This window comes from Equus asinus, chromosome 20, assembly GCF_041296235.1.
Source record: "Equus asinus isolate D_3611 breed Donkey chromosome 20, EquAss-T2T_v2, whole genome shotgun sequence".
NCBI classification, from domain to species: domain Eukaryota; kingdom Metazoa; phylum Chordata; class Mammalia; order Perissodactyla; family Equidae; genus Equus; species Equus asinus.
This window is the reverse complement of record NC_091809.1, coordinates 72,266,312-72,292,487: the sequence shown is the minus strand read 5'-3', so window position 1 is coordinate 72,292,487 and position 26,176 is coordinate 72,266,312. Positions and strand designations below refer to the sequence as shown.

Sequence of the window (26,176 nt, the reverse complement as noted above, 5' to 3'; positions counted from 1 at the left end):
TATTCAACCAGCCCCCTCTAGATAGACACGGGTTATTTTCAGTTATTTTTTTTTTACTGCTTAAAATGAGATATATAGACTTGTGCATATATTTTTTATATTTTTGTCAGTGTATCCTTTCATGGATACCTAGAAGTGGGATTGCTATGTCAAAGGGTAAATGCCTATGTAATTTTGCTAGATATTGCCAAATTCGCCTACCTACAGGTTGTATTATTTTGTTCTTCCACCAGCAGAGAAGTACCAATTTCCCTATAGCCTAGATCAAAGCTTTCTTATCAAACTTCTGAATGTTTGCCAATCTAAGTGAGAAATAAAATCTCAGTTTAGTTTTTTTTAAGATTTACTTGTTTACTTTTTAATTTTTTGGTGAGGAAGATTGGCCCTGAGCTAACATCTGTGCCAATCTTCTTCCATTTTGCATGTGGGATGCCACCACAGCATGGCTTGATGAGCGGCACGCAGGTCCACACCCAGGAACCAAACCCATGAACCCTGGGCCCCTGAAGCAGCGCTCTCGAACCCAACCACTATGACACCCGGCCAACCCTTGGTTTAGTTTTAATTTGCATTTCTCTTATTACCTTAGGAATGAGGGTGTCTTTTCATGTACTTACAGGCCATTTGCTTTCTTTGTTTTTCTTGTTCATATCTCAAGCACTGGAGGTCTGTTTCAAGGACACCTGGGAAAACTAGAAAGGCTGCACAACCAGACCTCTGGAGACATGGAACATTGTTTGTCGCTACATATAATTCATCAGCGGCATCGTGAGTCTGTCGGCAGCTCTGAGCCCCAATAACAATTTCAGAAGTCTTCTGAGCTCATGACACAGCAACTCCATCTCTGTTTCTCTCTCAGCCAGCTTCTTTCTCTTTCATTCCTGATTCATTCTCCCTTCTCTTCCCAACACTTTTGCTTTTAGCTTACTCATGGTTTTTACTTACTCATGAGTCATGCTACCACATGGCTTCTGCCTTTTGTCTTCTCTTTGCCTCTGCCAATCCTACTCTATGCTCACTGTTTTTGCACAACTGACATTAAAATTCCCTAATAGTGGACTTGATTGGATTAGCCAGTAACCATTGAGTATAAAGTATCTTTCTTGGGCAATGCTTTTGAACCAGGCTACTGGCCAATCTGTGTATAGTTTTCTTTGGGTCAGGTACTCATCCTTACTTCTGGAGGTTATGGTTAGAGCCTGAGGTTATGTAATACAAAGCATGGAAACCTATGGGCAAGGAAGTTCTCAGAAGAAAGATGTGTGTAAGGCTTCTCATGGTTTTTGTTGGATACCCAGTATAAACACTAAAAAGAAGAGTGTTATGAAATTAACATGTCCACTTTACAGATGAGGAAATTGAGCCTTGGAGACATTTAGTAACTTTCCCAAAGTCACATGGCTTACTGGAATTGAAGCTACGTGTTTCAGAGCCAAGATTCAATCCTTGGAGCCAAGTACAGGACATTTTGATCCTGTTGTATTGACTCTTACTTGGACTCTATGGGTATTTTGATCTGGCTTTTGACCCTGAGTATATTTAACCTCCACATTAAAAAAAAGTAAGTATCTAAATCAGGATTATGCCTTAGTGATGAATGTCTATTGAAAAACAATTTTCTGTTGGAAGACTGCACTAATCCAATTTATATCTTTGATCAATTTCTTATACACTGCAGTTAAACCAGTTCCAACTGAACTTTTGTTTTACTAATGTTGATCTGGATTAATTCTTTCTGTGTATATTTTAAAATGAATTTTGATGTAGCCATTAGTTTTAGTTATTGTCATTTGTTTTGCTATTAAAAAATTTTATTGATTATAGTGTCTTCCATTTTTTTTCCCTGTTTGGCCTGTATAGTTATTAAATTCAATTGTCCCAGATAAAATTTTTTAGATTTTGCAAGAAGATTTGATTCTTTTGCTAGTTTTACTGAGTGCAGCTTTAGCTTTTGACAGTTTTTGTTGTTGTTGTTGATTATTTCTTCAAAATGGGTTTTTTCCTCAGGTCTTTCTTTTTTCTTTTTACATTTTACAATATGCCCCATAATGAATGATTCTTAATTATTTTTTGTCTATAACAGATTTTAGCCTGGAGAGTTTTCATTGTCCTCAGTTTCATTGCTGTATTTTGCGGTAATTTTTTCTATTAGTAATGCTTATTATGAATTGGCAAAACTACTGAAAATTTGTATTACTTTCTTGGGGCAAAGCAAAGAGTACATGAAGGTCAGAGGCATAAGATTTTAGTGTGCGGTGGGTTAAAGTATTGCACATAGCCAGGAGTTTGGATTCTATAGGCAATGCTCTTGTTTTCCAACCTCAGATACCTCCAGGGTACCTGGTAATTTTCCTTTCTTTCCGGAGTACTTTGGGGCCATCAGGCAGAGGATCAGGCCCTTTGCCCTACAAGGCTGCTAACAGAGAGGAGGGGAGGTCACCCTGAACTAAAAACCACGTAAACAAAACAGCTCCCCAGGCCCTCCTTGCCTCTGTCATGGGACAGATTGTTCCTTTCCTGATCTTGGCTCCCAAGGTCCCCAGGCTGCCTGGGGCTGGGGCTGGGGTTGGACAGCAAAGGAATGACCTTTCATCCTCCTCCAGATCCATCCAAGTTCCTCTAGGCTTGGAAGGGCTCCTAGGCCTTTCTCCAGTTCCCCTACAGAGCAAGCCTCCCTGTAGACTTGACTTGTCTGAATTCCAGGGGCCGTGTGTCAGTTAAAGCACTTGGAAGTCGCAGTCAGTTGTCTTTGTAACACCTTTAACTTCAACTCTCCAAACTATTGCATTAGGTTCAATCCAGTCCATGGTTGTTAAGGCCATGGTGTCCAGTGGGATTTTTATTATTAATAGGGCCATAGAAACATGGTTGAGAACTAGACAAAACAAGTAAAAAGGACTATATACTTGCAGTCAATTTTTATTATGAACTGAGCATCAAATCCCATGATTTCAGCCTTGGCATCCTCTGGAGATATGTTATCCCATGGCCTCGCCCTGAAGTGACCCTCCTATGTGTATGTTTAATGGGTTCTACTAAACAAAAGGCCAGTGTATAACATGCTTGCTGATGCCCTGCATGATCAGCCTGAGGGGCTCATAGATGGCCAATATTTATTGTAAAACAAGCGTCTTTCTCCTTCTCGTTATCCATGGGGACATGGTATTTAACATGTTGATCACACACAAAAATCAACACACATCTGTTGGCTGTGACCTGTTCACAGGCTGCTTTCTGAAACATTTGATCTCCGTTTCCAAGCCGCTTTCCAGCCTGTTCCTGATCTCAGCCCAAGATCTCTTGCTCGGTATTTGGAATTAATCCTTAATATTCTTCAGATACTGATATTTGCTTTACCCTTAGGTATGATTCAGATCCTCCCACTGGGTTGTGGGCTCAGGGATGGCTCCTGGTAGAGGCCTCTCATACTTCTCTCTGGCTCCTGGAGCCCTTTGAATGCCATGGCCGCTATTGGGTTTGCCTTGGACTTTGAATGGGAACCAGAGAGAATGGGAGGAATGTTTACTACTTACCCATCTCTCTGCCTTCCACTAATGTTCTCTGGTTTCGCCTTTAGGCATAACTAGGTGAGTATCTTTCTGAACGCCATAGCCTCAGAGGAAATAGGGTCAGTGGATCTCACTGATCATGAGGTCTAGTACCGCCCTACAGTCTTGGAATAGACTGTTTTCTACTCAGACTCTATACCCTTGAGGGATGTGTCCAAAGTCACCCAGCAAGCCTGCACTCACTGCTCCCAGAGAAAGAGCTCCAAGAAGGTGCTGGTGCATGTTATAAATCTGAATTGAGGACTTGAGCTATACATGTCAGTGCTGAGAAAATGTGCTAGGCTAACTGAAGCGAGAATCAAATGCCATTCGTCTCTCTAACCGCCACAGTGCCTAGAGGGTGCTCAGTCAGTATCATTTAAATTTAAGTGGATATGATTTATAATTGTATATCGGTGTTCATATGGTCTCATCCGTATAAGCTGTATTGTAGATATAGATATATAGGACTTGTGGTGATATGTGGTTTGCTAACCCTTTTATATCTAATATTTATCTCACAGCTAATAATTTTCCTGGCATCCTTTTTGGTAGGCCTATTGGAAAGGATGTGGGCTTTGGCATCAGAAAGACATACATTTGAATCTGTCTCTACCTACTAGCTGTGTGCTTACATTTCTGTCTGCCTCAATAAACTAAAGGTGATGAGACTTATCCTACTGGACACCGATGAAGATTAAGTGTAATAATGTCAGGAGTTTCTCTTCTCTGAAAGGCAGTTGATAAACAGTGCCTATTATTATTCACAGCTATTATCTCATTTGTTCCTCACCCTGTTTACTTCAAAGAAGTAAGAAATATGTTTCTTTCCCCAAAATGAAACATAAGCAGTTTAATGACTTGCTACCTTCACTTAGCTTTTGAGGGGAGGAGCCAAGATTAGGACCCAGACCTACTGACTTCTACTTGTGTGCTTTCTGTTTGAGCCGGAGGAGAGGAGCTGGGCCTTCCAACCGTATCACTCACTAGCTAGGTGGTTGTGGATAAATCCCTTCGTGTTTCTGAGTCTTTTTTCCCTAATCCTTAGAACTGGGATAACAATAACTATCTTATGAGATTGTTTTGAGGACTGACTCAAGTTATGTAGAGCAGTGGTTCTCAGCCAGGACGTACTAAGAATCATCTGAGGAACTTTTTGACCATGCCTGTGCACAGGGCCCACCCTAGAGGTTGGGAGGTGCACACAGGCATCCATGTTTTGATGAACCCTTCTCAGGTGATTCTGATGCACCTCAACACACCCCAAATTCCTGCCTGGAGTTCTGCTTCTGGCTATAAAATCACACACAAATGTGAATGATTATTGGTAAGTTTTTTGGATTATTAGTATTCTTAACAAGTCTACATTGTATTGAGCCTTTAAAATGCTTATAAAGCTGTTGTGTTGTGGAGGAAAGAACAACACTCTCTTGGGTCAGCAGATGTGGAACAAATCCAAGCTGTAAATTTCTGGCTGCGTGGTCCTGGGCAAGTTATATAACCTCTCTGAGAATCATTCTCCGAGTGGGAAAACAGGATGGACTAGTGCTCAGAAAGAAATAAGGAAGCTGATGTAATGACACTCTTCGCACCAAAAAGACTTCCTTCAGTTGAGGAAATGGAAGCACAGAGAGCTCAAGAAGTTTGTCCAAGATCAGACAGCTGATAAGTGGCAGAACTGAAATTTGAACCCAGGTCTAGCTGACTCCAGAGCCACACTGTCGTTCGCTCATTCAATAATTATTTATTGGGTGCCTACAAGATGCTAGATACTCTTCTAGGAGCCTGGAAAATACTAGGGAATAAAACAGACAAAAAAAATCCCTGTTCTTATGGAGCTTTGACGTTAGGAGGTGATAAGGGATGTGGAAAGAAATTAACAAACGAAAAAAAACCAAGCATGAGGGAGATCGAGAATGTGGGGGTTGAGGTAGGGGCCAGGTTGCCTTCTTCATTAGGGTGGTCAGACTGGGCCTCATTGAGAATGAGACTGAAGCAAAACCTTGAAGGAGGTGAAGGAAATAGCCGTGCAATTATCTGGAAGAAGATGGTTCCAGGCAGAAGGACCAGCCAGCATGGAGGCCTTGAGGCCAGGGCAGGCCTGGCAGGTTTGTGGAATAGCACAGAGGCCAGTGTGCTGGGGTGGTGTAAATGCAGGGCAGAGAACTAACAAATGCTGTCACAAAGGCTATAGGTGGCAGAATGCAGGCCACTGCAGGGCACTGAAAGGGCTCTGGGTTTTACCCTGGGGAGAAATAGGAGCCACTGAAGGATGCTGAGCAGAGGATTGACTTGATGTAACCTATGCTAAGTGAGATAAGCTAGTCACAGAAGGATAAATACTGCATGATCTCGCTTATATGTGGAATCTAAAATAGTCAAACTCATAGAAGCAGAGAATAGAATAGTGGTTGCCGGGGGCTGAGGGGAGGGGGAGTGGGGAGCAGCTAATCAATGGGCATAAAGATTCATATATGCAAGATGCTGAACACAAAAGAAATAATATGTTTAGAATGCTGACCATAGTATCTGGCACTTAGTAAACTCGCAGTGTAGTCATTGTTATGACTAATCATTGAAGCTTGTGCTCATAGTGCCTTATGCAGAGTGTGTGGTTAGAGGGTTAGTGTGTGAGCATCACGGGCAGGAATTTAGTCACTGTCCTACTCTCTGGGACAGTATCTGGACTCCCTTAGATTTCTCCTTGTCACAATTTTCATTTTGGCAGAAGTGAAATTAATGGGAATCCGTTCTTGGCAATATTAACATAGAAAATGGAAACATAATAAAACCCAAATTGACACGAAAATGACAGCAAACTGTTGTGACGTCTGGTGCATTTTGGTGTGTGTGTTGATTGTAGGTCCTTGGTGTTGTATAGTTCCCCTGTAGAAGCAGGAGGAACCACTCAAAATTTAGTTCCGATGTTGAGGCTGATGACACTCCACGCACCAAGAGAATTTGAGGGAAAGTTTATTGCTCACACAAAGGGCTCCTGGGGGAGCTGAGCAGTTGCGAGCAGGTCCAGCTTGACTTGGGCAAAGCAGAGGGAGCAGATTTGGGCCTGTAGACTGGCTAAGGAGTAGGGCTGGGGAGAAGTTCCTGCAAATGGGAGATTTAAATTTCCTGCTGGTGCCATAGGAGGAGGTGAGGTCATAGGCCTTCTTATCAGCCTGTCCAGATGTGGGGCCAAAGGGAAGGGAGGGTAAGGCCTAAAAGAAATCAGCAATCAAACAACAAAAATGAGGTCAGACTCTATTACAATTGGTTATGAAGAGAATAAGAAATAAATACCATGCAAAATCATTTTAAAGGAGTGAGTCACTGCCATAGCAAATCGTTACTGATGTCTGAATGAATCAATAGAAGAACAAATTTACTATAACCCCAGTGACTGGTATAGAGCGTGACCAACACTCTCACACCTCTGGCCTGAGGGATTTATTATCCCACAGAGAATGGCAGATGATGTGAATGGCCTTCCACCAGGACTTTGAAACACTCAAGACTAGAGATGGCATTAGCCTGGACCAAGCTTTAGTGGCTATGGAGGGAGTGGGTTTCATTCATTCATCATACTAACAGAGTGCTTGCATTGTTCCAGGTACAGTCCCAAAGCCTGTGACACAACACTGAAAAGATAGAAAGTTCTGCTCTTGCAGTATAATAAACCAAACAACCATAACATGGTATTATGTATTATATAATATGGCTAAGCACTTTGCCTGGAGAAATACAGGGGTGTGAGAGCACGTAGCCAGGATGATGGCAGAGGAAGTAAGGAGAGAGAGAAGTGGGATGGAGAGAACTGGACAGATTAAAAAGATAGTGGGGAGAGAGAAGTGATAGAACTTGGTAGTGGATTAAATGTAGGCATAGAAGAGTGACAAGGGCTGAAGGTGACATCCAGGTTTCTGGCAGGGGCATCCGTGTGGAGGGAGGTGCCATTCTCTGAGCTTGGTGATGTCCAAAGAAGAACAGACTGGTGGGGAAGTATGGATTTAGTCTTGGATATGCTGAGTTTGAGATGCCTGTGGGCCATCCAATTTGACATGTCCTGAAAACCGCCAAGGAGAGAATCCTGGACTGTCGATCTGGTTCTGGGGGTCATCATGGTATCTTCTGTGATTGGAGTCCTGGCTGTGTGTCAGATGGTCCGGGGAGAGTGAGTGTTGTATGACGAGGGCCTGGACAGCACTCTGAGGAAGATCAAGGTTGAGTGGGCTAGTGTGGAAGGGAACCTCTGTCAGGAGAAGATTCTGGTGACTCTTGGCATGGATTTTGACCACTGGCACTAGTGGTCTTCTGAGATGGCCTCAGCAGCACAGAAGGCCAGAGGCATGAAGGAAGAAGCTAAGAGGACACAGTTGGGGAGAGTCCCTGAGGAATCCCAGAAAGAATGGGAGGCCGGTGGCCACCAAGCTTTTGAAGGAGGCCTGGGCTCCCAGTTTTTATACTAGGTGGGAGCAACAGCAAAGAACTACCATTTGTAGACAATGTGACCCCACTTGCTCACTGCAGTGTGGCCAAGGGCACTGGGGTTACCTTGTGATTTGGCCTCCTACCCTGCACAGACGGCTCTGGTCTCAGAGAGGTGAGGAGGAATTGTCTTGCATCTGTGGGAAAGTCAGTGACAGACGTGGATTAAAGCCATTTGTTTTCATCTCCTCACCTCCGCTGGCAGCAGAGCATGGTCACCTACTGCTTTGACAAGCAAGGGGCCAAGAGGCATGGACACTTGTGGTCAGTGTCACCTCACTGGAAGTGACATGGCTAAGTGTTTACCAGTTTCAGGGGAAAAACCCACTTGTGGAGAACTGGGATGAGCTTTAGGCAGAGCAGATCTGGCCTTGTGGTTCATGTCTGTCTCTTACCAGCTCTGTGAAATTGGGCAAGTTACTCTGAGTTTCTATTTTCTTGTCCTTAAAAAAATGAGAATTATTCATGTGGGTAAAGACAAATGCAGGTGGGAGTGCCTGGCGTGCGGTAGGTACTGGGGAAGAATTAGCCTGTGCTTCCAGAAGGCATTTGATGTGACCCCTCTTTACTTCCCATGGGCACTCTTGATCCTAGGACTGCTTTGAGCCTGGAATAGTGACACTGGGGCTGACTGTAAGTTGAGTTCTTCTGTCCAGACACGGATCCTGAAGGGAGATAGGATGTGTGCTGTAAGCCATGTTGAATCCCTCTTTAGGGAGTTGAATCCCTCTTGAGTGAGTCCTCTGGGTTTTTAAAATCTTCTACCTTACTTTTATTTCTGCCTCCCCAAAGGCAATCCGCAGGGGTTTACCTACTGCATTATGGCTCTCAGCGGAGAGAAAGAAGAGCACTGGCTTTGAGTCCTGGCCCTGTCACTTTCCAACAGTGTGATCCGGGATAAGGGTAAGACTTCTCTTGAGTTTGTTTTCTCATCTGCAAAGTGGGCATAAATCAGGGGAAGGTCCAGGTCTTGTGGTGGTTAAAACTTATACAATTTGGGGGCCCTGTTTAAGAAAAAGAATACAAAATGATGAATACAAAATTATTTACAAAACTTACATTTAGATTGAGAAAAGAAATTACCATAAACTACAAATTAAAAAGAATACTACAAACATCATATAGTTAAGAAATATAATATACTAATATTATTTAGCTACCTAGTATACCTCTTTTTCTTACCTTTTTTGGCTAGTTACTGTCTGATTACCCTTTTATGGGCCAATGATTTTGTACTATCTTTGTCTACAGAGAGAATAGAAAGATACTGTATTCTTTCCTCTTGCATGCTGACCAAAATTTTTATTTTATTACTAAGATTTTTGAGAAGTTTTTTTTTAGCTTCACTAATATTATGTGAAATTTTAGAGTTGTCAATTTTGGGAAAGCTTCCATCGAGTTAAAAAATGTTTGTATATAGTACAAGCTGTACTCAAGTACTCTTGTATAGTACTTGTCCTGAACACTCTCTGAAATGAGAGTATTCTTTAACCAGTTTGTCTTCAATGTTCTGTTGTCATCGTCCATGTGTCAATCAGCAAAAAATGTTCCAGTGCATTTATATGAATTAATTGGATTATCAAATAATCCGGGAGCCTGTTTATTACTTCTATGTGTAATTTCTCTCTTCCTTTTCAGGATTAACTACGTTTGTTTGTGCTCTGTATTTTGTTTTTTGTTACAGTGGCATCTCAGTGTCAGAATAATCGCTGTTGATTTCATCACTCGTGTATTTTATAAATTCATGTGAATCTTCCCTCAGTTCTTTAACAAATCCATGATCTGTGTTGGTCCTACCACCTCAGGGAGTTATTGGAAAGACTCGCATGGGGTGATGTAAGTGAAGAGACTTTGCAAATGGCAAAATAGTATATTCTCATAAATTCATATAGTCCCCGCCTGCCCCCTTCTGCCACCCCCACACCCCTGGGCCTTGCAGAGTCCAGGGTCTCCCACGGTAAGTGCGGGGTGAAGATCTATGAGTTGGCTTCCTGGTTCCTTGTCTAAAAACTGGGAAGAGAGCAGAAGATGAAAGTGAAGTATTAATTCTTTTTTGTTGCTGTCAACTCGCATCATCGTTTCTTTCTAGGACAAACAGGAGTAAGTATAACACGTAAAATTTTCTTTAAAATTTGCTTTTAGAAAAAATAATCCTGGAATTTCCTTGTTTCTGATAAGGAGTCATTACTCAGGGTGTCAGGAGTTTGCCCTGTTCCTGCAGCCTGGGCCACAGGCGTGAAGCGGAGGTTGCTGCTGCTCCCTCACCCCCGCCCCTATTCAGTAATCCTGGCAGTGAGTCCCTTCGGGGAGCCCAGGACTGGCAGGTGTGGCTCACCACACATTTTGTCTGTTGTCTCCCCCCAGTAAGGCTCCTGTACCCTGAAATCTTTTCAAGTACCCCTCAAGGGCAGGATTCCTGCCCAGCATGGACCCTTCTCGAGCTTGGATTTAAATGCCAAAGCTAAAGCAATCTCCTTTAAAGGAATACTTTTCTGTTTGGAAACTCACCCCTCAGGATAACTTTATAGGGAAAAAAATCCATAAGGGAAATTTTACTTAGTCATTCTTTTTGCATGAATAATGGAGCAAGTATACCCTTAAAAATGTGCTGTTGGCATTTCTGTTTGTTTTTCTAAGTGAGGTTAATTAAACCCTGGTGATTCCAGCGGGTTGTCTGGACAACAGAGAGTTATCATCTCCTCCAGAAAGTCTCCCCTGATTGCCCAGGCAGTTAGGAGCTTCTTCCTTTCTGTCCTGCCACCCCCCATAACCCGTGTGTTCTCTTCCCTCACAGGACCCATTATGTTAGTACTATTAATCTACTTGTCTGCTTCCTGTACTGAATGCCAGCTGCCTGTGGGCAAGAATTGTGGTTTTTATCATCTTCAGCCTCACTACCTATAGGGTTCACTAAATCCTTGCACGTGGACTTCCCTATAGTGGGCTCCTGGCACGTCCCTGTCCCTGAACTCAGCTGAGCTCCAGGTGTCCTCCGCCCTCTGCCCTGGGGGCTCAGCTATTCCCAGATAGGTCCTCCCTGCCATAGGCACAGTCTCTTCAGTCCCCAGATCTAGCTAGGCCCATGGCTGCTGATTCCTTCTGGCCTTGCCCAGGCCCAACAGTAGGGTTGTCCAGGGACAAGATCCCAGAACCCTGGCTATGGGCTGCTGTTTGTCAGCCTGACTCCACAAAGAAACGGCATCAAGCCGAGAAGGTGATGAATGGCTCCTGAAAGCAAAGGAAATTGGGTTTTGGGACAAGTCATTTATTTCCCCCAATCCCTCTGTCTCCACAGCCATGAATAAATAAATAAATAAAACCCACTCATTCTTTCAACCAATTAAAGAAACAGCAAAAAGCTCAAGAGTAATGTGGGAAAATGAAGTGTGTGTGGTTCCTCCCTGTAGATACTCTGAGCAGGAAACGCGAGTGTTGATTCCTGATGAGCTGTGACTCTCAGGGGTTGTCCGGGCAGTGATATCTGGTCTCCCAAAGTGTCCTAGTCACGGCCCTTCCCTGGATATAGACCTCTTCGCCTCAGAGGGCAGAACCTCATCCACAGACCTTCTGGTTCTATCCTCACTGCTGCCCTGAGGGCCAGGCCACCCCCATCCCCCTCCCAGACCACAGCATCTGCCTTCTCATGGGTCTCTCGCTTCCGCTTGTGACTCTCCCACCCGTCACCCACATGGCAGCCAGAGCGACCTTTTAAAAAATATAAATTAGATCACATCACCCTCAGCCACACATCCTGTGTTCTGCTCCTTGATGGTGCAAGCTCTTTCTCACTCAAGAACTTTCTGCTCGTGTTCTTCCGCTCCCCTCTCTTCACTGGACTCACTTCTTTGCCTCCTCAGGCTTAGAGCCAAACATTAATTCTTTAGGGAGACATTTTCTGCCTTTCCTGTCTAAGTGTTGTCCTTCCCATTATGTGCTCTCATCGTACCCTCTGCTTTTCCTTCATGGCATGTATTACAATTTGTAATTATATATTCACTTGTTTGCTCTTTTATTCTCTGACATACTGTAAGCTCCATGAGGACAGGGCAATGTCTATTTGGTTAATAGTTATATGTCTAGTACCATGCCTAGTACATAGAGGTGCTCATCAAATATTTGTTGAAATGGAAGAATCTGCTATAACCTGCTTTCAATGTGATGACATAAGAGGGCAGGAGATGGAGCTTATATGCCATGAGTGAAAGAGTTGAGAGAAAGCCCGGATACATACCTATCTTTATCTGCTAATTTACATAGGGCCAAGGACTGGGAATAAGATGTAAGTCCTATCCACCTTGGAGTTTAGATATAAAGAAACATGGTTGGTGGGGCTGGCCCCATGGCCTTGTAGTTAAGTTTGGTGTGCTCTGCTTTAGCAACCCGGGTTCATTTCCTAGGCACGGACTTGTACCACTCACTGGCAGCCATTTTGTGGTAGTGAGCCACATACAAAATAGAGGAAGATTGGCACAGATGTTAGCTCAGGGTGAATCTCCCTCAAGCAAGAAGAGGAAGATTGACAACAGATGTTAGCTCAGGGCAAATTTTCCTCAGCAAAAAAAAAAAAAGAAGAAGAAGAAATATGCTTGATAGACAGGAATCAATTCCATGGAGGCCAAATCAGAAGCAGGAACAATAGGATTAGTGAGAAAGAAATCACTCAAAGATCGAGTTTCTCAACATCAGCACTATTGACATTTTTGGGGTAGGTAATTCTTTGATGTGGAGGGCTTTTTTTATGCATTACAGGATGTTTTGTGGCATCTCTGGCCTCTACCCACTTAATTCTATTAGCAGACCTCATTTCCAGTTGTGACAACAAAAAAACGTCTTCAGATGTGGCCAAATGTACCCTGGGGAGGGGGTGCAAAGTTGCCCCAGTTGAGAACAACTGCCTCAAGAGAAGAAATGACGCAGTGAACAGATCCCAAGAAAGACCTGAATTCCAGAAAGGAGAGCTGGTTCTGAGGCGTGGAGGTAGCTGCTGTCAGCACTCACCCTATTCCATCCACTCCGTTGGCTTATGTAAATCCTGGAAGGTAAGCACTGGGTCACTAATGGTTATGATGTTTTGGGTTCAAGCATTCTTGCTGTGGGAACCCTCCCTGCCATCTGCACAAAACATTGAAGGAGCTGTTTCCTCCTGGCTCCACGGGGCAGTGGCTTGTCCTTTGACACAGATTCAAGGACACAGATTCAGTGCTGGCATGAATCCTCTCTGGAACTATTAGGATCGGGGGCAGTGCTGGCTGCTGCATGAAGTGGCTATCCTCGTTGATTCTGAGATAAGAGTATAACACATTCCTTGGAATTCCCCTCAAATGTTTGGGAAGTAGGATTTTGGAAAAAGGTTGACTTCTTGCAATCAAGCTGGCAGCAGAACCTCCCCACCATTAGGAGTGTATAAAGTTAAGGAGATTATGATTAACACAGGCTGATGAAGCTGAGGATGCTAATATTTGCTGCTTGCTTTTCAACCTTCAAAGCCTTGGTTTCATTTGCTCTTCACGAAAACTCTACAAAGAGGCACCACTGTCATTATCAGTCCCTCTTTTACAGATAAACCAACTGCCTAAGGCACCACTATCTGGACTAGAACCCGGTCCTTGTACTTCAGGATAAACCGTGATGCTCCTTTCAGTGAAATCCTGTATCATTTTCTGCCCAGTTAGAGGGATGGTTTTATTCATTCAGCTAAGGTTGGCCAACGGAAGCAGAGACTCAGGTTTTTGCTGCCTCTACCTCTCCAACTTGTGAACTGAGCAAAGTAAGAAAATGTGTCCACATGTTTGTAAATTACTTTATTTTCAGTGTCTAGTTCTTTGTGTTTATATTCAGGAAATATTTGTTGACTGAACAAATAAATGAATGAATAAATATCATGAACTTTTGTGCTAAGTGGCTACTGGTCCATCCTGCTAGTGGGTTTTGGCCATAGTATAGGGTGACCAGCTGTCCTAGTTCGCCCAGGGCTGAAGGATTTCCCAGGACTTTTCAGTAGTTGCCTTGGGTTGAGTTGGTCAGTCAACCATAATCACTTTTAATGTGTATGTCCACCCCTCCTTTCAGCTTGCTGATGCAGTAATTTGACAAACATGTGTTGAAGTCTTTCTCCCTGCCAAGCAATGGTCTAGAGATTAGAGATGCAGGGATGAATGGCATCTGGTCTCTGCCCTTGAGCACTCTATGCTTAAATATTAGTTAAGTACCTACTATGTGTTAAGCTTTATGCTGGAGCTGGTGCTGTAACAATGAGAGACATGACACCTGTCATTAAGATGCTCAGAGTTCAGAGACACACCAACTAATGATTTCTCAGTAGGGTGAAAAGAGCTATGATAATTGCAGGTACAAGGTGTACAAGATGAGGGCCCTAAAGTTCAACCAGGGGGTGATTAGGGAAAACTTTCAAGAGGAGTGATGTTGAAGGTTAAATAGGTTGAATAGAAACTTGCCATTAAGGGAAATAGATGTGGCATGAGAGAGCATGGTCTATTTGCAGAGGTGGATGTGGGACTAAGTGTATCTATGGAGAAACCCTAGGAGCTGAGCTTGAGGGGTAGCTGGCTACCCATGGACCCTTCTGATGAGGGGGCGTGGGCCCATTCTGCTGGTGTGTGAACAAGGAATGGGGAGTAATGGTAGCAAAGCTGAAAATGTCGGTTGGGGCTAGACCTTAGTGGTTGTGAATGCTGGGCTGAGGAGTTCGGACTTCAATCCATTGGAAATGGGGCTGTCTGTGGAAGGATTTTGGCAGAGACTGGCCCAGAACTTATTTCTGCCTACTTTGACCTCTCCCTCCCACATCCTCTACCAAGCTCTCCACGGCCAATATTCACAGCATCTGGTCAGAGCCAGAATCATCCTTGTTGCCCCTTTACTCCCTCCTTCCTCCCTTCTGTACGTCCCACCAGCACCTTACCTCTTGTGTGTACTCTTCCAGGTGTCAAAGCTCCTAATGAGTTTTGGCAGAAACAAAAACTTGATAATGATTTTCTGGGAGTCAAAAATCACCTCAGAGAGTGTATTGTTGAGCTGTTTAACTTCTGCTAAAGGCTAAGGTGTCTAGTTTGTGAGATTAGCATATAGATGACCCCACTCTCTGCTCTTTGAGTCAACTTTGGTGAGCACACATGCTTCCAAGTTTCATTATGTTATTAGTTCCTTATGGCACCCCTGCCCCTGGCAGTGCTCCTGAAGAAGGAGTAGAGAGAATCTCTGGAAGTGAAAAAAGTGCAGCCAATTCTCGTGATCAGCCTGCAGAACCAATTACCCAGAGAAAGAGAATGAACTCGTGCAGGCTCTTCAAAAAGTGCTGAGCAGGAGCCAGGAGGCACTCATGGCTCTCCTACTGGGGGGGCCTGTGCCTCAGTTTCCCCTCTGAAAAAGACCTCTTCAAAATCTAATGGCAGACTAGCTTAGCTGGTAAAGTCAATTGTTCATTCATTCACTCAAAATATATTCACCTCTACTGTGGTCAGTTTTGAGGATATAAAAAATGGAAAGCCACATCTCTGCTCTCAAGGGTGAAAAAGACAACTGTGATTGTATGTACATGGAGAATGGGGCAGGAGCCTGCTCTTTCTCCCTGGCAAGGAATTGAGTCCAAATTGATTTCAATATGGTTTATCCTTAAGTAGGAAAAGCCTGCTTTAAGCTTAATGGAACTGGCCTGTTTGCCTCTGCTGTTCCGTCAGCCTGGGATGGTCTGTCATACTGGTTTGCACAGGACCTGTGCAGTTTCCAGGTCTCAGCCCAGATGCTGCGACCCGCCTTGTGAAACTTCCCCACCTCCCGAAGGCAGGCCTTAGGGCTCCCTCTCCTCCACGCTCATTGCGTGGGGTCCTTCTCTCAGCACCTTCTCACCAGGTTGTAGTAACACTGACAAGTCTGCCGTGAGCTCTTGAGGGCCGGCATGTGCCTTTCTTCTTTGAGTCCTCAGCTGCCAGCACAGGACCCAGGACCCAGCAGGTGCTCATTAATCTCATGACTGAATGAGAATGAATAGAAGGCACTGGGCCCATTTGCTTGGGCAGATGTGCACATCACATTCCATGTCACCAGGCAAGTCCCAAAGCCTGGCACGCGGGGAGGGAAGGTGTGCAGACACCTGTAAATAGTTGTGTTGAGTCTTTGGAGGGAAGGGTCCAGAAAGATAGATGCAAACTAGATCCAAGTGCCAAGAACCAAAAAGTCTGTAGGAGAGTTTCCAGTTAATCTGGTTGAGAATTTGACGAGGGGCGTTTAAGGTAGGACAGTGACACCTAGTGGTGGAAGAAGGACCACCTCATCCAGCTCATCTGATCTCCTGTCCCCTTGCGGGTCTGGATGCTGTGATGATGCCAGTGGGCTCCGGCAGCAGGACGTGTGGTATCTCAGGCTCTAACAGGCTCACTGGTCTCCAGGGTGGAATGTATGGGCTGATTGTCAAAAACACATACATTGTGCCTATAGTTAACATACTGTATTGTATGCTTAAACATTTGTTGAATGTTTACTTACGTTTTGTAAATTGTCTTACTACAACTGCACACACACATACGTATACACACATCCCCAGTCTGATGCTGTGCCAGAGCCAGACTAGATGATCAAAGAGGCTCCCTGGTCAACTCTCCTTGAGTCCAGAGAGCGAAAAAGACCAGCCCAAAGACACACAACCAATTAGTTCCACAGCGAGGCCTGGAATCCAGGTTTTCTGATGCTCAGAAAGAAGTCTTTCCTCACCATCATCCTTCCTCTCCTGATAGCAGGATAAACTGACTCTAGTAGGGTGGAATTACATTACAAAGAAAACCAAACAAGCTTGGAGAGGAACAGAATAACAGGAGGGGAAGCTGGAGGATGTGTCTAAGGGGAGTGCCAGTTTTTCTGCCTTAAGAACGGAAGTAGGGGCAGAGGGAGCCGTTGGAGAAGACTCACCTCCCCGGCATGAGTCCAGCCCCTGCGTCCTTCATCTGGTGGCTTAAGGCCAAGAGCCATTGTGTCTCCACTGAAGGACTGATTTGACAGTCCACACTAACAATATAGTGCAAATGATTCTTAGTAAGTGGTGGGAAGGCTGGGAAGTATTAGAATCATCTGAGGGGCTCAGCCACGTACAGGAGATTGTCCCACGAAGACTGTGAAAACAATGGGATGAAGCGGGACCACGTGTATGTGAGAGAGGCCTGGGCTAGGGGCTGGGAGGAAGTTCCCATGGGGACTCCCGGCAGAGGCTCTGGCCAGGAGAGCCTGTTCTCCTGCTCTGCTGCCGAGTGAAGCTGTCCCAGCAGAGTTGTCTTCTGTGGCCTCCTGGCTGCCTGGCATGGAGTCCAGGCTCCTGGAAAGTCCCTGAAGCTCCCCTCTTTGATTCCAGGTTCTCACACTTTCTGCTTCTCTGCTGCACGTATGCATTTCCCTCCCAGCCTAGGCATGGTCTGCTTAGCTTTTCAATGGGCTTCTCCCTGAGGCACAAATTCTCTCATCATTCCCCAACTCCTCCTCCTCCACTGGCTGTCCCAGGCTCCATAGCGGGGACAGGTGGGAGCAGCTATTTCTTGCTTCTAGCAAAACTTGTCATTGCAAATGCAGAACGGAAAACGGAGCTTGCCCTAAACTTGCTGAGAGTGCTGGGTGGAGAGGCATACCGTCCAGATGCTCCAGGGATGTGCTCTTGCTGTTTCTCTGAGTCCTCCTCTTCAGTCGGTGTTTGCTTCTTCACTTTCACAGTTGATAACGTTCTTACTTTTTTTTTGGTGATTTTTTTCTTATATGTGTGAAAATGCAGGGATTTCAAACACAAATGAAGAAAATGACTAGTGCAAAATGGCTTGTTGGTCATTCTAATTAGCAAACTGATCTATATTTGGTTGATTCATATAAGTCTAGTTGCAAATAGGGGACATTTGTGTGCCTTGCACTGTGCTAAATACTTTATGTGCATTTTCTCATTAAATCCTCACGACCACACTCTGAGGTAGACAAGTTTTATTATCTCAGTTTGTAGTTGAGAAAACCGAGGCTCAGTGACTTGCCTAAGATCCCACAGCAGGTGGTAAGGTCCTTGAGGGTTGGGACCTTGCAGTATCTCTTGCTGTCTTTACTGCCCGGTACTTGATAGGGCCAAACAAACGCTGGCTAATGAGGATGGTGAAGGTGACAATGACAAGTGATGACCTCTGACTAAGATGGGAGGTCTCCCTTGCTTGCACTGTTTGCTCCTTTACTCCATCCCCAGGTGTAATCTGGACACGAAGCTTCCCATTGGGACCCTTTGGAACATACCTCACCTTCCTCCCATGTCTGCAAAAGATGCTAGTGCCCTGATTCTATTCTTGCCTCAGTTTCCTTATCTGTCAAGTGAGGATAAATATATGACTTTAAGGGAAATTGAGACATAAATGTGATCAGATGTGAAAACACTTTGTACGTTGTTAATCATTAACCATAAGGAAGATGTTGTTTCTATTGACACTTATATTAAATATTAATAACAATGTTCACACCTGTCTGAGACGTGGACCACCTTCTCCTTACTCTGGACATAAAGCAAAACTGATCTCATCTTCCATGCTTGCATCTTGATATTTTAATGTTGCAAAGAGACAACTTCAGCTACTCTTTTCTTCTCTTGACAAAGCTTGACTTTCAAGTCTATTTTCTTGCTGTGGACAACAAAAACTTATTTTAAATGTCTGAAGCTGAATATTACCTTCTTTTTGGTGACGAAGATTGGCCCAGAGCTAACATCTGTTGCCAATCTTCCTCTCTTTTTTTTCTCCCCAAAGCCCCAGTGCATAGTTGTTTTATCCTAGTTGTAGTTTCTTCTAGTTCTTCTATGTGGGACGCTGCCACAGCATGGCTTGATGAGCAGTGGGTAGGTGTGCACCCAGGATCTGAACTGGTGAAACCCCGGGCCACCAAAGCAGAGCATGTGAACTTAACCATTCATCTATGGGGCCGGCCCCTGAGTATTGCATTTTTAATATTACGACCCTATGACCTCCCTCCCCTCCTCACAGCTAGATGCCGTGGGCTGACTGTGGTGGGGCCTGCAGATCCCCTCTGTACCTTTAACTGGTGTTAGTCAAAGTGGGGTGCTTGGACAGGGACCTGTCCGTGAACTTTTTGATCCTATCCTGTAGAAACATACATTTAGAAATGAATAGTAAGCATCTAAAGATGTTAGACAGCAATTTGACAGTTATTTTTATGTCTGTCAAATCTCATAGTAAAAAATAGTGGCTTGCATTTTGTCTTTTTAATTTAATTTTTTAACAATATATTTTTATTGCATTTTCCAAAAGTTTGCAACTGTGATGAATTGCAAATTGAAAAAAACCCAAAACCACATCATTTACTGCTGGTAGTTTGAGAAGTCTTGCTTTATACCTGAAAAGGAGGGAGTAGGCTTGCTAGCCTTTTCTGCTAAGGGTCCTTCCTGGCCCTATGGACATGTGCTCACCTCCTCCTCAGAGACCACACCCTGAGCTACGGTCAAGGACCAGACTTTGACAGGCCACAAAAGGTCCCCTGCACTCTTCTCCTGGGGAAGTAGGTGTTACCTGCTTTCCATCTGGAAAGTCAAGAAGACCACTATAGTTACTATTTCCTCAACAAGAAGAAAATTTGCTCCTCGGTGACTCCTGGCTTTCATTTTGAGATGCAGGAATAACTGGCAACAGTTTAAAGATGTGGCTCACCAGGCACCTCTTTACCATAAAATGAGGAAACTGAGGCTCAGAGGGGTTAAGTAATTTCTCATAGGCACACAACTGGTACAGCTTAGAACCAAGATTTAAACCCAGGTCTGTTTTCTCCAAGAGCACATGATCTTTCTAATTTACCACAATTAGTTATTTCGGTGAGATGAGGCAGATTCGCAAGGCTCCTCAAGCTGCCACACAGAAAGAATTGAGGCGTCTGGAGGAGGGGAGATGACAAGGGCCACCAGGCATGCTGAGGAGGTGAGAAGTGAGAGTAAGTCGATAGGTTGAGGCATAATGTCAGATATGGTTAGGATTTGCAGCATGTCCCCATCTCTGAAATTCTTATGTTGAAGTTCTTGCTCCCAGGACCTCAGAATGTGACCTGATTTGAATATAGAGTCTTTTCAGAGGTAATCAAGTTAAATGAGGTCATTAGGATGGGTCCCAATCCTATGTCACTTAGAAAAAGGGGAAGTTTGGAAGCAGACCCATACGGAGGGAAGACAATGTAAAGAGCCATAGGAGAAGATGACCATCTACAGCCGAAGGGAGATCCTGGGCCAGATTCTCCCCTCACGGCCCTCGGAAGGAACCAACCTTGCCAACACCGTGATCTCAGACTTCTAGCCTGAGAACAGTGAAGACAATGAATTTCTGTTGTTTAAACCATCCAGTTTGTGGTACTTTGTTATGGCAGCCCTAGCAAACTAATACAGACATCTTGGACTGAAAAGTGTTCTGACAGAGCCATAGCTTTCAGAGTGTGATAATATCATTAAAGATTCCGGAGATGGCTGGTTCCCCCAGTGATGGAGAGAGGACTCCATGCCTGTTCAGATTGCTGACAGCGCCTTACCTCATTAACATTTACTCACAGCCTGTCACGGCAGAGTGAATGAGGATGTTCTTTTCAAGCCTGTCAACTTCCTAATCCAGTTCCACCCCCACGGCCCTGCCTCCTGATGAATTTCCGGCCATCAGTCATTTTTTCAGGCCTGACCTCCATAGCCCTCTTACAAAGTGATTTTCACCAGACACAACTCTATTAGTCTTAAATGTGTGTTAAGCATCTCTTTGTGTTGTACATACTTTTATAATAAATAGCGCTGTCTTAGCCCAGGCTCTCATCCACTTCTTCAGAGGCAAGCTGACACTGTCTCCTCTGCCACAAAATTCTCCGGAGTTCTTTTGGAAGGAAAGGCTATTGAGAATGAGCAGGCTACTGAGGAAGAAACATCTGTGGTCCTCGGAGGTTGAGGAGCAGGGCTCTGCTGACCGTGGGGAGGCCATGGGAATAGGAAACTGAGACAGATGAAAGGTTCTACTTCAGGAGGGAATATTTTCATGAATGCTACATGCCATTCTGGCTGGAGGGCCCCTCTGACTACACATAGAGGCCTTCCGAGACTTTTCTGGAAGTTTCTTGGGGACTTCTTCACTGACCTAGTAAAAATAACCATTTGGGGTAGAAGGATTTCTCAGGAGGAACATTTTATCTCTTTCAGTCATGGAGGTGGGCGTTGGCAGGTGGTCTGCAGAGATTCTCTGTCATTTGTCTTCTAGATCAGTTCTTTCTGTGGACTAGCTGCTTTCGAATCACCTCAGAGTTTAACCAGTAAGCATTCCTGGGTTCTCACTCCCTGAGATGCTGATTCAGGAGTCTGCGCTTATCTCTAGGAATTTGTTGCTTAAAGATATCCCCAGGTGACTATAATGTGCAACCAGGTTTGGGAACCTTAGTTCCTCATTTCTGCATTGCTATTCTATGTATCTTTCACAAATGTTCACTGAGCACTTTTTCTCTTTTGGAACTGGATGAAGACCTATCAGAAGGATGAAAGGCACAGTGTTTGTCCTCAGGTATTCCATAGTTTAACGGGAAAGACTGGCTGATAACAGACATTTACTATATAGTGTCACAATTGCTTGTGTAGAATTAGGCCCAGGAGGGCTGAGAGCATTAAATCTACTTTTAGGAGTGAGGGTGAGAGTGGGGTTAGGGCGCTGGTTTTCAACTGGGGGCAATTTTGTCCCTAGGAGATATTTGGTAATGTCTGGAGACATTTTGGTTGTCACAAGTTGGAGGGGCCAATGCTGGAATCTAGTGGTAGAGGCCAGAGAAGGAGGCTCCTAAATATCCTATGATGCCCGGGAAAGCACCCCACAGCAAAGACTCATCTGGCCCTGAATGTCAATAACACTGAGCTTGAGAAACTGCATTAGGGAAAGCTTCCTGGGGGTTGAAATTGGCAAGGCACCCATGGTGGGGAGTTGGTGATGGAGAGGATACTGTTGGGCAGAGCATGTCTGAAGGCCCAGAGACCCTGAGCAGGCACATCCTGGGAGCTGTGTGACAGCGTGCATACTGGCACGGGCCCTGAGGGAAGAGGCTAGGTAGGTTGAACGGTTCTTGGGTTCCTTGTATTGCAGAGTTCTTTCTTTTTTTGTTTAAAGATTTTATTTTTCCTTTTTCTCCCTAAAGCCCCCTGGTACGTAGTTGTATATTTTTAGTTGTGTGTCCTTCTAGTTGTGGCAAGTGGGACACCGCCTCCGCATGGCTTGATGAGCGGTGCCATGTCTGTACCCAGGATCCGAATCGGCGAAACCCTGGGCCACCGAAGCAGAACGCGCGAACTTAACCATTTGGCCATGGGGCCGGCCCCTGCATAATTATTTCTTCCTCAAGGCTAGGGCAGCCACTGAGGGCTAAGTGGTCAATTGCAAAAGTAAACTTGCATTTTAGAATTAGTACTTTGATAGAAATTTTAGGGACTCATGGAGGTGGAGGGTGGGGGGCCAGGGAGGACTCAGGTCTCTCAACAAAGAGATAAAGACACACCTTTCCAAACCCAGAATCGGTCCAAGTGCTGAGAGAATGTGCAAGGGAGGAAGGCAGTGGGGAGATGGAGAAGACAGTGGGAAACCCAGAGATGTTAAGCCATTTGCTTAAGGATGTACTTTTAACCAACTTTGGCAGACCTGGAAATTTTAGCAAAAGATCTTCAAGATAAATATGTACTCTAACAATTGTTTGATATCGTGGGGCTGCCCAGATGGCTGCTGAAGTCTCTTGCAACTCTTTCCCAAATGTGACTTGTTGTCAAGTTTCCTTCTGGACAGTAAGGCCTACAACATCATCACTACTCGGATAAGTGCTATTTTATTTCACCCAATAGCCCTATGAAGTTGATATTATCCCCAAATTATAAATTTGAAAACTGAGATGCAGTGAGGTTCATTACATAGATAGTATATCAATTAGCTATTGCTGCATAACCCGAATCAGCCTATTGCTGCTCATGAGTTTGTAGGTAGCTGAACGACTCGGCTGGGCTCTCTCACACGTCTGGAGACTTGGCTGAGATAACTCAGCTCTGTTCCCCGTGGTCTTTCTTCTCAGGGTGGCCTGAGCATGTTCTCACAGCCGTGGTGGAGAAGTGGTGGAGGAAGCAGAAATGTGGGACCACTTTTTCCAGTCTCTGCTTCAAGTTTGCTACGGCTGCACTAACAAAACAAGTCACACTGCTGAGTCCGCGGTCAGAGTGGGCAGGGACTGAAAGTCTAGGGCTAAAGGCACAGAGAGAGGGAGGCTCCTGATTAGGCCATTACTCCGTTCAGTCTCCCTCAGCTTGCGCTGGCAGAGCCGGGCCTGGAGCTGGATTCTTCAGATTACAAAGTGTGTGCTGCTTCTGCCAGATTCTCCTGCTTTGATAATAAGAACAAAATCAGGGAAAGCGACATACATCAGTTAATAAGAACACTCTCACATATATATTGTCTTAACTGAGCCTTAGAACAACTCCATGGGGCTGGCGGAACTGACATCTTTGTGCAAAGAAAAAAAGGTGAACAAATATTCGGAAACATAAAAGGCTAATTTCTTTAGGAAGCAAAAGGTGTTTAGGCATCAATAAGAAACAGATACTCAATAGAAAAGTGAGCAAAAGACTGCCAAGAGGCAATCCATAGAGGAGAAATGTAAGTGGACAACAAACGTATGAAAAGATGCATAATATCATTCAAAATAAAAAATTGCAAAATGTAAAAAGGTAAGATATTATTTTCTCCTTCAGTTTCCATGATATCCAGTGTTGCTTAGCAATGGGAGTGGGGGCCCCAAATAGGAAAATTTCTATGTTCTTGGTGGGAGGATAACTTGATGTGATGTATTTGGAGGGTAACTTTGGTAATAGTGACAAAAATAAAATTTGACTGAACTATTTTATTGTTAGGAATTTACCCTAAAGCTAGATGTACATGAGTCTGCAAAGATATGCACAGGGCTGCTCATTGCAGCATTGTTTGCAACAGCCAAACGATGAAAACTCTATAAGTCAACATTAGAGAATGGGTTAAATAACTTGTCTTCCCATGTGGTCCAGACTGGAGTGCAGGCGTCCAGGAGAAGGAAGCAGTTCTCTATATCCTGACATGGAAAGATCTCTAAGACATCTTGGAAAAGAAAAAAAATCGTAAGTCTATGAAAGGAATATGCAATTTTCATTTGCATGAAATAAAGATACACCTATCCATGCTTGTGCCTATATAGAAAATATCTCAGAGGGCACTTAAGAAGCAGTTAGTAGTGGCTAATTCTGAGGGAGACCCGCAGGGGTGGAGGAGGAAGAGGACAGCTCTGCTTTCTACTTTCATTCTCTTCCTTTACTGTTTGAATTGTTTCCCCATGAACAGGGACTACTTTTGTCTAGAGATGGAAAAAAAAAAAAAACCAGAATAAAAGAGAACAGAGAACAGATTGAGAAGTGGTTATTATATTTAAATATTGTCCTTTTATTGGCATATCTTACCTTTACAGCTGGCTAATTTGCTCACTTAGCAATTCTTTTTTACTGCCCTCATCTCCATCTATTAAGAAGACTTTATTCTTGCTCAGCATTATTACCTAAGAATGCCCAGGAATTGTTTCCAAGGAAACCCACCTATCACCAAAAGTTGTTGGCGTGAGCTCCTCTGGCCACAGATAGGGTCTTGTTTCTTAGCAACTCACTGAAATTTTCTCATTTTAATTAAAATCAGATGTTTCCTTAAAAGCCTACTCATAGCAGGGGTATGGAAGGTCATTTATCCTTGTTGATGAAATTCACCCCTGGGCAAAGACTTTGGTGACTGTGAAGTGAAATTCAGAAACATCCCCCAGACAAAGGTGCCCTCTTCCTTAAGTGCATAAATCTGTCACTGCTTTCTACTCACCTTTAATTGACCCGGTCTGGGTCTCTGCCTTTGGCTTCCTCAGGTAAAGTGTGTGGAGGGTGGATACCTGGCCTGTCTACCTCTCCAGTTTCCTGTCGAGACTGAATGAGCTCAAGTAGGGAAAGCACATTCATGATGCTGGTACCACCTTTCTGGTGACCTGCCCTTAAGGCCAACAGTTCTCCAATCATGGCACTCTTCCTCACCCAGGATGGACAGGTCCCCGCAGTGCTTCTCCTCGCTCTGCTCTGGGCAGTCACAACACTGTGCTTGAGATGCCCTATTGGATGAAACCTAACATCCTGCCCTGGGTGAAGACATTTGAAAATATATACACCGTGATAAGTATAAAAGGTTACATGATCGCCAACTTTGTGTGTCTCCTGAAATTGTCCATTAAGAAGGACAAACGTCACCTCTGTGGTATTCCTGACAAAAAACAACATTCTCAATACAATCAGGAGAAAATATCAGGCAAACCTGAAGTGAGAACATTCTACAAAATAATTTCAAAACTGCGAAGGTCACAAAAAATAATAGACTGAAGAACAGAGAACAGCTAGAGATTGAGGACAGTATCATATCATGTCTCTGCAACTTTTCTATTTTCATGGAAATACTCCTGGAGGGCAATTGTTTTTTTATTTGAGTTCATAATAGTTTGCATCATTGTGAAATTTCAGTTGTACGTTATTTCTTGTCTGTCACCACGTAAGTGCTCCCTTTCACCCCCTGTGCCCACCCGCCACCCCCCTTCCCCTGGTAACCACTGAACTGTTTTCTTTGTCCTTGTCCTTGTTTATATTCCACATATGAGTGAAATCATCTGGTGTTTGTCTTTCTTAGTCTGGCTTATTTCGCTTAGCATAATTCCCTCCAGGTCCATCCATGTTGTCGCAAATGGGACGATTTTGTCTTTTTTATGGCTGAGTAGTATTCTATTGTATATATATACACCACATCTTCTTTATCCAATCATCAGTCAATGGGCACTTGGATTATTTCTGTGTCTTGGCTATTGCGAATAGTGTGACAATGAACAAGGGGTACATATGTTACTTTGGATTGTTGATTTCAAGTTGTTTGGATAGATACCCATTAGTGGGATAGCTGGGTGATATGGTAGTTCTATTTTTAGTTTTTTGAGGAATCTCCATGCTGTTTTCCATAGTGGCTGCACCAGTTTGCATTCCCACCAGCAGTGTATGAGGGTTCCCTTCTCTCCACACCCTCTCCAACATTTGTTAT

The 26,176-nt window shown here is 44.1% G+C and overlaps 1 long non-coding RNA gene across 2 annotated transcripts in view; it reads left to right on the top strand.

Moving 5' to 3' along the window:
- The window catches only part of LOC123278936 (uncharacterized), a 47,881-nt gene that overhangs the window by 14,574 nt on the left and 7,131 nt on the right, over positions 1–26,176 (top strand). Inside the window, exons 2-3 of one of the 2 annotated variants that reach the window (XR_006516719.2) lie at positions 8,820–8,930; positions 9,712–24,189. This is a non-coding gene — a long non-coding RNA (uncharacterized lncRNA). Of the gene's footprint in view, positions 1–8,819; positions 24,190–26,176 lie in introns of both variants that reach the window. The other variant, XR_011495768.1, reaches the window with a different exon arrangement.